Genomic DNA, 10000 nt, shown 5'->3' with positions numbered 1-10000 from the left:
TCTAGGGGCACTCTCTAATAAAGCGAAGCTTCAGGTCCCTCTCTCTAACTGTAATTACCAATGCGTATAGCAGCCTGTTTCAATGTATTTATTCATAAGTGGAGTTACACGGAATAAACAGTTGCATATAACATCAGCTTCATTATTAGAAGTTCCGTCCTCATTTCTGAAGTAATATTTATCTTTTGTACCTCACAGTGATAAACACAATTCTTCACCGAACGTTTTTTCCTTTCCCTTAATTTTCCAAAGATAATTATTACCGTGTTTCCTCTTATTTTAATATTTCGACTCCCCTCCCCCGACCACAGTCATCCAGTAGCGCTTAAGCCCCTCCCCCAAAAAGGGCTTAATTTACCAACTTTACAAACTCACTCGTCGCGGTGAGGAGAGACGGGAGATCTAAGCAAACTTTCCAGTGCTTCCGAGACGACTTTCTCTCACAGATAAATTCAGGTCCAGAATAAATGTAAATGTTCAGCGTTACGTAACATAAGAATTGTTGTATTAAATGATTATGAAATTACAAATTGCTGTATTGTGTTTGCCGTGTATAGTGTTATGGAAATGGTTTCATTCTTAATTTTTTTAACGTTTTATGATCATAGTGTTTGCAAGGTAAAAACTGTGAACCTCGAATTTTTTTGTATTGTTAAGCTAAGTACTGAGAATAGAAAAATATAAAAAAAGTAAAATACACAAGGCTAATCTATCCCATAGTGGTTATACTAACAGTAAGCATAATTCCTTTATTACTTCGGTCATACTAAATTCCATATTAATGAATAAAACTTCGACGAAAACAGCTTAAAGACATTTTAGGCTCATACCTGACTGCTGCAGACAACTTAATCATTTGATGTCTACAGAAATAAAAAAAAAAAATCAACTCCAGGTTTCTGACGCAGCAAAAAAAAAAAAAATTAAATTGTTGCTGTTGTTATTATAGGAAAATGTCCTCATGATTTCTCCTGATTATTATATATATATATATATATATATATATATATATATATATATATATAGTATATATATATATAGTATATATACTAGCTGGCAAACCCGACGCTGCTCAGGAAAACTGAGAATGACAACCAATAAACTCTCTCTCTCTCTCTCCCTATCTCTCTTCCACAACCTTTCCACTCTCTCTCTCTCACTTCCTCTCCCTCTTATTCTCAATCTCTCTCACTATCTCCCTTTCCTGTTAAGATAGTTGCTTCAGGTAAATTGCCCAGCATTTTTTATATTTTATTTTTCACCCCTTCTCATCCCACATCCTATCAGGGCTGAACTTGGCCTTAAAGGGCATTGGATAGTGTCACTATTCCTCTCAGCGGCCTTGAAAACTATATATTATGGACTAATATCCGTCATCTTTGGTTATCTTTACATGCCATTCCCTTCCCACCCTTTCTTATCACCCCCCCTCCTTTTGGGTTTGGGCTTAACTTGAACCTGAAAGGGCATCAGGAGTGTCACCATTCATCTCAGCAGGCTCAAAAAACTGTGGATTAAACACTATTATATGTCCCACCTTCCTACCCCTTCTCACCCCTCTCCCAACTGGGGATGAACGTGGATTTGAGGGCTATCGGGAGTGTCACTATTCATTTTAGCGACCTCGAAAACTGTGGAATAGACACTAATATCAGTCATTTTCCGTCATTTTTACATGTCATATATTTCCTACCCCGTTCCCACAACCCCCTTTTGTGCCTGTGATGTCTTACCCCGACAGTATTCTTTTCCAGATGGTAAGTCATATGTATACCAAGTTTGGCTGTAATTGCTCAATGTATTCAGAGTGCAATGCCATACACATACACACTACATACACATACATACAAACATACATGCATACATCCATATATATATATATATATATATATATATATATACATATATATATATATATATATATATATATATATACATATATAGTTATATATATAGTTATATAGTTATATATATAGTTATATATGTCCGTTTGAGAAGTACAGAATGCTCTCTGTTACTGTTACTGTGTGGAACAATAAAAAAGCATAAAACAAAACAAATTTTCCCGCTACACCAATTAGGTATTAGGTAAATCTCACATATATGTATATATATATATATATATATATATATATATATATATATATGAAATATAATTATGTGTGTGTGTATAAATATACATTCTACACGCACACACACACACACACATATATATATATATATATATATATTGTTATGAACCACTGTTGGGTTAATCAGGTTCTTTAAAACAATAATGAAAAAATAAATAAAAAAAAAATAAGTAAAAAATAAATGAAAAAAAATTTATCAGGACTGAAAATCTGGCAGCAATTGAGACAGTCAAAGAGGACGAAACAAGTAATACGAAACAGAGACCTTAAGACTAATTATTATATATAAAATGTACAATTGTTTGAATTCAATATTTACGTAAAGTCATCAGTGGCAAAGCAAAAACCATTAAGCAAAAATAACATTTAATCTGAAAATTATCAGAAAAGGCAAATATCAAAATGGCAAATATCGACCAATCAGTATAACAATCTTTAACAAAATGAATGAGTCAGTACATCAAAAAATAAACATTCCATGCAAGCAGGGGAAAAAAAAAATTTACATAAAAGTATCTGTAAATGCCATAACAATTAATACAGTAACCTTAATACGAGCAGTTAGCAAATATTAATAAGAGACAACATAATTACAATTAAAGAAACAAGTTAATAATGGACCATAAAAATCAAAAGCAGGGTTAACAAATTATGTCACAAAAACAGTATAAATTTCCCAATTACTTTAACCATTAACATTAAACCCTGGAGAAACCTTAAGGCACAAAAGCCTTCTACAATAAACGCTACAGGACACTGCACACCCAGGAAACCGTGTCAAGTTGCAGAGATAACACACGAGGACCCGCTAAGAATACCTCCTGAAGAAATTTATTAAGCCGAAGCTGTCAACCAAACAGACGAAGCTGCCCTTCAGGAGAACACAGACGAAGCTGCACACACAACACAGACGAAACTGCCCTTCAGGAGAACACAGACGAAGCTGCAACTCTGAACCCGTGTCCTTAACATAACACAGACGAAGCTGCTAACCCAGACAAAACTGGCTCTGCCGAACATCTTGATGCTCGTCCTTAACCCTGCAGGTCCCGAGTCATAACCAAATAACCATTACGGGCTCCAAACGGGACTGCATAGAACCCCCATGCTGCTTACAACCTGCTCAGGTCTCTGTACCTTACTGACTGAAGCAGTCAGACACGGGCTGTCGGACGTTACCTTACCTCCACCTCTTCTACCAATAAACAAGAGGTGAAACGACCCTCACGGGGAAACAACCCGAAACAACCGTTTCGATCGTCCGAGACAAAAACAATACAAGAGGTGCTTAACACCCTTACACCTCATCACCCTTAAGAAAAAAAAAAATGAATATTTTTTTTTTTTTTTATCCTGTAATTACTCTCTCCTCCAATGTCGCCGCAAAACAGCCAAACCATACAGAACTGATCCTGGCACAAGGTCGCCAAATGTTATGAACCACTGTTGGGTTAATCAGGTTCTTTAAAACAATAATGAAAAAATAAATAAAAAAAAATAAGTAAAAAATAAATGAAAAAAAATTTATCAGGACTGAAAATCTGGCAGCAATTGAGACAGTCAAAGGAGGACGAAACAAGTAATACGAAACAGAGACCTTAAGACTAATTTATTATATATAAAATGTACAATTGTTTGAATTCAATATTTACGTAAAGTCATCAGTGGCAAAGCAAAAACCATTAAGCAAAAATAACATTTAATCTGAAAATTATCAGAAAAGGCAAATATCAAAATGGCAAATATCGACCAATCAGTATAACAATCTTTACAAAATGAATGAGTCAGTACATCAAAGGCAAATATCAAAATGGCAAATATCGACCAATCAGTATAACAATCTTTAACAAAATGAATGAGTCAGTACATCAAAAAATAAACATTCCATGCAAGCAGGGGAAAAAAAAATTTACATAAAAGTATCTGTAAATGCCATAACAATTAATACAGTAACCTTAATACGAGCAGTTAGCAAATATTAATAAGAGACAACATAATTACAATTAAAGAAAAAAGTTAATAATGGACCATAAAAATCAAAAGCAGGGTTAACAAATTATGTCACAAAAACAGTATAAATTTCCCAATTACTTTAACCATTAACATTAAACCCTGGAGAAACCTTAAGGCACAAAAGCCTTCTACAATAAACGCTACAGGACACTGCACACCCAGGAAACCGTGTCAAGTTGCAGAGATAACACACGAGGACCCGCTAAGAATACCTCCTGAAGAAATTTATTAAGCCGAAGCTGTCAACCAAACAGACGAAGCTGCCCTTCAGGAGAACACAGACGAAGCTGCACACACAACACAGACGAAACTGCCCTTCAGGAGAACACAGACGAAGCTGCAACTCTGAAGCCGTGGTCCTCAACATAACACAGACGAAGCTGCTAACCCAGACAAAACTGGCTCTGCCGAACATCTTGATGCTCGTCCTTAACCCTGCAGGTCCCGAGTCATAACCAAATAACCATTACGGGCTCCAAACGGGACTGCATAGAACCCCCATGCTGCTTACAACCTGCTCAGGTCTCTGTACCTTACTGACTGAAGCAGTCAGACACGGGCTGTCGGACGTTACCTTACCTCCACCTCTTCTACCAATAAACAAGAGGTGAAACGACCCTCACGGGGAAACAACCGTTTCGATCGTCCGAGACAAAAACAATACAAGAGGTGCTTAACACCCTTACAATATATAATATATATATATATATATATATATATATATATATATATATATATATATATATATATATATATTTTATCGGCGCTTATAATTGTTTGTTATGGAAAGGAATTCATAACTTAATGAACACCTAAGTCGTCTAGCATTAATATATGCAAATCTTTATTGGAAATGGGGAAAAAATCAACATGATTGTTTAAAATCTATTTTAAAAGTTAAAATTGAGCCCTCTTTAACTTACCGTATAAAGCCTAAATAGCAAAAGTTTCTAGATAAGCTCTTCTAGGTGAGTTATATATCTCCGGTCTATTACGAAAAGTTTTCGGACATTAGAATAACTGGCCGTCTTTTGGACTGATCGCGCTGTCTACATATATCTCTTCGTGATATATGTAGACGCTGGAAGCTATGATGTTATTGTCCTTAGAATTTTGTAAGCACATTATTGACGGAAGTTTATAAACACATGACATTAATGACAGAACTTTGACAGAGCGAAGTGAACGCAATAAGTAAATATCAGAATGCATATCCCAGCAATTCAGATCAGATATGCTATTTCGATCACTTGTTCTCTATAATATACAAATGTTAATGATTATCACTGTCACTCACTGGCATCAAAATTTATGATTTCAATCACGTCAAAACGTAAGTTTCTGTCTTCATTCTTCATGAAATATAAAACCAGCAAAATTTTCATTTCAAAAGCTTCGGCGTAAAAAATAGATAAATGAATAAGAAAATAAATAAATACAAAATAAAATAAAATAAAATAAATAAAGAAAAATAAGCATAAACTAATGGTATCACGTACTCTTAATTATATTTGTGACAACGTAACGTTCAATACTGATTTTAATGAAGAAAAGATAGTTAATTAAGAATAATAAAGGCTACATATTTTTCAAATTGCTACCTTATTTTTCTAGAGTAAAACCAGAATGAATGTTTTTAACTTCACTATGTCCAAATCAACGAAGTCAAGTAAAAGATTCTTAAAGAAAATTTCTTACACTAACGTTGTAAAACGAGCTTTTGCAGCAGGAAAGCGAGATAGTGGAATCCTTCGGGTTGTCAGCTGAGTACGCTGATATTTGTGACGGAAAAAAGACGCCAGGAATTATGAATGGCAGAAGTTAAACTGAATAGCGCCTTGGGAATTGTATTTATGAACGCATCATTAATGAGAATTTTTCGACTCGTATGGTTGATAATTATGGTTTTCTCTGATAAATATTTTGGGATGATTAAGAGGTCGGGATTTCTTTCTCCACTGACTTTTAAGAGATCTTGATTCCTAAAATGACTCCTATCGAATTACAAGCAAATGGAATGGAGATATTTAAAGAAACGAATACATGTAATGAGAAAAATAAGGCTTTTTTTTTTATAGTAATGAACATTTTATTGTCGGGAGGATGGAGCAAATGAAAATGCCAATGGTCTGAATTGCATCACCCTGCACCCGCGACCATCTCTCTCTCACTCACTCGTGTTTTCCAGAAGAATTATAACTTCTGAAGGAATCGCTACATTTTTGAGAAATGTTGTCAGTCCACAGTACATAGAAAGGACTTCGTTATAGAGTCTTTGGGGATAAATATAATTAATTTCTTGACTTAAGTAAATTATGTAAGCAGAACGCATTAAATTTATTGAAATTTATTGATACCTGGACCTTCTCCCTTTCTATATTTCCTTACTCCCCAGTATTAAAGCCCTCTTCCTTATTTTGTTTGATTTAATGGGTTATTGAGAATCCTTACATAAACCAGCGGTCTCTCGAATCCATTTGCGTGCTGTTATTACTATCAGATGAGACGGATTGAGGAAATGATGGATGCTTGAGTAAAGATATTTTTATACAACTATATATACAGCTGTTAGTAACATTGTAAAAGTTTATTATTACCTTTTATTTTATTAAGATATGTAAGAAAGTATGAAAAGCAAGTATGTATATATATATATATATATATATATATATATATATATATATATATATATATATATATATATATATACATATACATACTGAAATTTTATGATAACCCTCTCTCATTTTTCAGTATCACTAAACAATTGACATTACTGCTAATACATGTATATACATAGTTTAATAACTATATAAAAAAATCCATAATTTCTGAAGTCCATTTTGCATAAAAGTAAAAAAAAAAAAAATACACACACACAATTCCCTAAATTCTTTCGTAATGATGATACTCAAATGGAATGGAGAGAAGGCTGACGGGTCTCATGATTATCAAAGGATTGCAAACAACCACTAACTAAATCAAACAGAAGAGGCAACACGGCTTTAATGCTTTGAGGGAGAGAGTAGATAGGAAGGGACGGGGGAGAGCAGGTATCCGCCGTGGAATTTGCACGAAGAAAGCTACTTTGCTTTTATCATCCGAGTCTAATAAATTCCACGAAACGTTATTGACTACGGCAAAGCAAACAAGCTCTCCCGTGAATTAATTTCCCAGATGTAATAGATTGGTGGGAGGGTTTAATGAATTTAGCCCTCGATGCCTTTTCAATAATCCATGCTGGCCTTCTGTGTTTGAATCCCTGCTCTTTGTAGAAGTTTCCACTTATATTAGTTTCTAAAAAATTAGCGATCTATTACCATTATTTTCAATACTACGTTGAAACTTACCAAGTCGCTAAAATTAACTTCAAAATTAAACAACAAACGCCATTTTTCTGGCTATTACGCAGCATTATAGTAGAAATCGATAGTAATTATTACTCTAGAAACTTATAGTTATCATGGTATTGTCATTGGCAAACTCTGTCAGTTTGGAAAAACTCCTTAAACTTCATTTTCGTCTTGAATATATATTGAATAAGTTTATTTTCTATGACAATACAAAACTCTAATATAAAAGTAAGCTGGTATCAGAAACAGGTGCGAGTACTCGGCATTTTACTGATTACAAGGTATAAACAAAAAACATGCTCTTAAAGTAAGCAAACCCGAAAAAGAAGTTTTGTTTTTAGTTTCTTGAAGGCAGTGTCCAGAAATGTCACTTTAAACAAGAAGCATTAAGACGTCGTTTTATACAGCTCTCCTTAGACAGTATATTATCTTTATTAATCATTATTGTACCCTAAACCCCATAACTAAAAAATGACAAAAAATTCCTGTGAACGGTTGTTCAAAATATACAAATATAATTGATGTAAATGTTTATTCCGGCTATTGTGTGTAAAAATATTTCTTTCTTCCTCTCTTCCTTTCTTCCTGACCTCCCGAGCTGCCGATGGAGAAAACAGATTTCCTCTCAGGCAGTTTTGAGGAGCGTGACTTGCCTCAAATCCTCCTGATGCCTTGTAACATAAAACTAAGAAAATTGTCTTTTTACAAATATAAAATATTATCGCTTTTCTTCGTTGGCCGTTCTAAAGATAAATACTTTAAACGATTTTTATTTGCAAACGCTGTCGCATTAACACTGCTTTCTTTTCTTTGACTCTGCAAACACACAAATAGACAGACAGACACACCCCAAACACACACCAACAAAACAACACACACCAATCGACACACACACACCACCACCACACACTACACACACACACACACACACACACACACACACACATATATATATATATATATATATATATATATATATATATATATATATATATAATGGAATTATATTTACTAATAGTATTTCCAATCTCTCATCTGTTAGATTATTATGATTTTAGTTTGAATGTTAATATATTTTCCTTCATTCACGAAACTTTTTTCAATAAAATGAATCAGAAAGATATCTTTGAGTTCTTTTTTTTATTTCGAAAATACTGTAGTCATAAAAATTTATCAAATTAACAATGAAACCGTTTCCATAACACCGAACAAGCAACGAGTAATTCCGAAATGAGATAACAGCGGTATAATTCCCATCCCATTTAATGCAACAAGTCTTAGTATCTCTCGTAACGCTGAGCATTTACATACATTCTGGACCTAAATTTATCATAGAGCATAAGTAGTCTCGGAAACACTCTAAGTTTCCTTCATTCCCATTTCTCATCCCCGAGATGAGTTAGTCTGCGTTAAGTATGTAAGCAGGGACAAATTATAAGGCCGTTCTCTGCCTCATCGGCCAATCGATTGTTCTAAAGAAATAAGAACGTAACTTTCTTCTTTCGGAACCCACAGGGTTTTCTAGTAAGAGGCTCTCAGCCTTGATTAAATTGCCTTTTCAAAATGCCATAATGCATGGTGCAGTCGTCCAAATAAGAGGGAAAGCAGCCTAAACACTAGTGCCTAGAGCCAAAGCAAGACTCCTGGCACTATTTTTCAGGCTGTAATCCCCCTTACGTATTGCATTAAGAATGGGAAACATTTGGCATTCCGAGAAGGCAACTGAAAAAAACCTGTGAACCTCTTACAAGAAAACCTCGTGAGTTTCGCCAGAGGAATTTTACGATCTTATCTCTTCAGGGTGAGCAATCGATAGGCCGATGAGGCAGCGAACGGCTTCATAACTTTTTCCTGCTTTCCGATGAGGATATTGCAGATGAAAGGTATTGTGGAGCAATAGAAAAAATCTTGAATGCCCAATATAATGGCTACAACCTTATAAAGTTGAAGGGTCAAGAAGGCACCGAGTTACCGATTACATATGGCAGTGAATCGCCCTTCATTAGACTTGCTATATAAAGAGGACGGCAAACATCGTATAACAAAGCACTGAAGATATATTTTTTTCACAATGCAAGGATACAGGACATCGTCTGTGTTTGTTCATAGCATTTTTACTCACTTTGAAAGGATGAAGATATTCTGGTCAACAACTGCTACTTTCACGGAAAATTTATAATATCATAAAAGAGACTATTAAAGGATTGAGAGGAACAACGAGTCACTATTTAGGACATACAAGTTTACTGCTTTAAATGACCGAAAATGACAGTCAACTCGTCGAAAGCAATTGCGGTAATGTATCAAAAGTAACTTTCGTGACGGATATGTTAGAAAAAGGAAACTTGTGGATAGGTAACGTACCAGAGAAGAATTTATTACAGGTTCTCAAAAGGACTTACGGTATTTTTACTATTGGGTCCTGTATTATATTTATTACGAGAAGCTTATAGCAAACGACATTTCTTCGTTAACTGCAAAAGAAATTGAAAAGGATGTCTT

Source organism: Macrobrachium nipponense, chromosome 2 (assembly GCF_015104395.2).
Source record: "Macrobrachium nipponense isolate FS-2020 chromosome 2, ASM1510439v2, whole genome shotgun sequence".
Taxonomy (NCBI): domain Eukaryota; kingdom Metazoa; phylum Arthropoda; class Malacostraca; order Decapoda; family Palaemonidae; genus Macrobrachium; species Macrobrachium nipponense.
The sequence above is the reverse complement of the archived record's forward strand: the minus strand, read 5'-3'. Positions refer to the sequence as shown.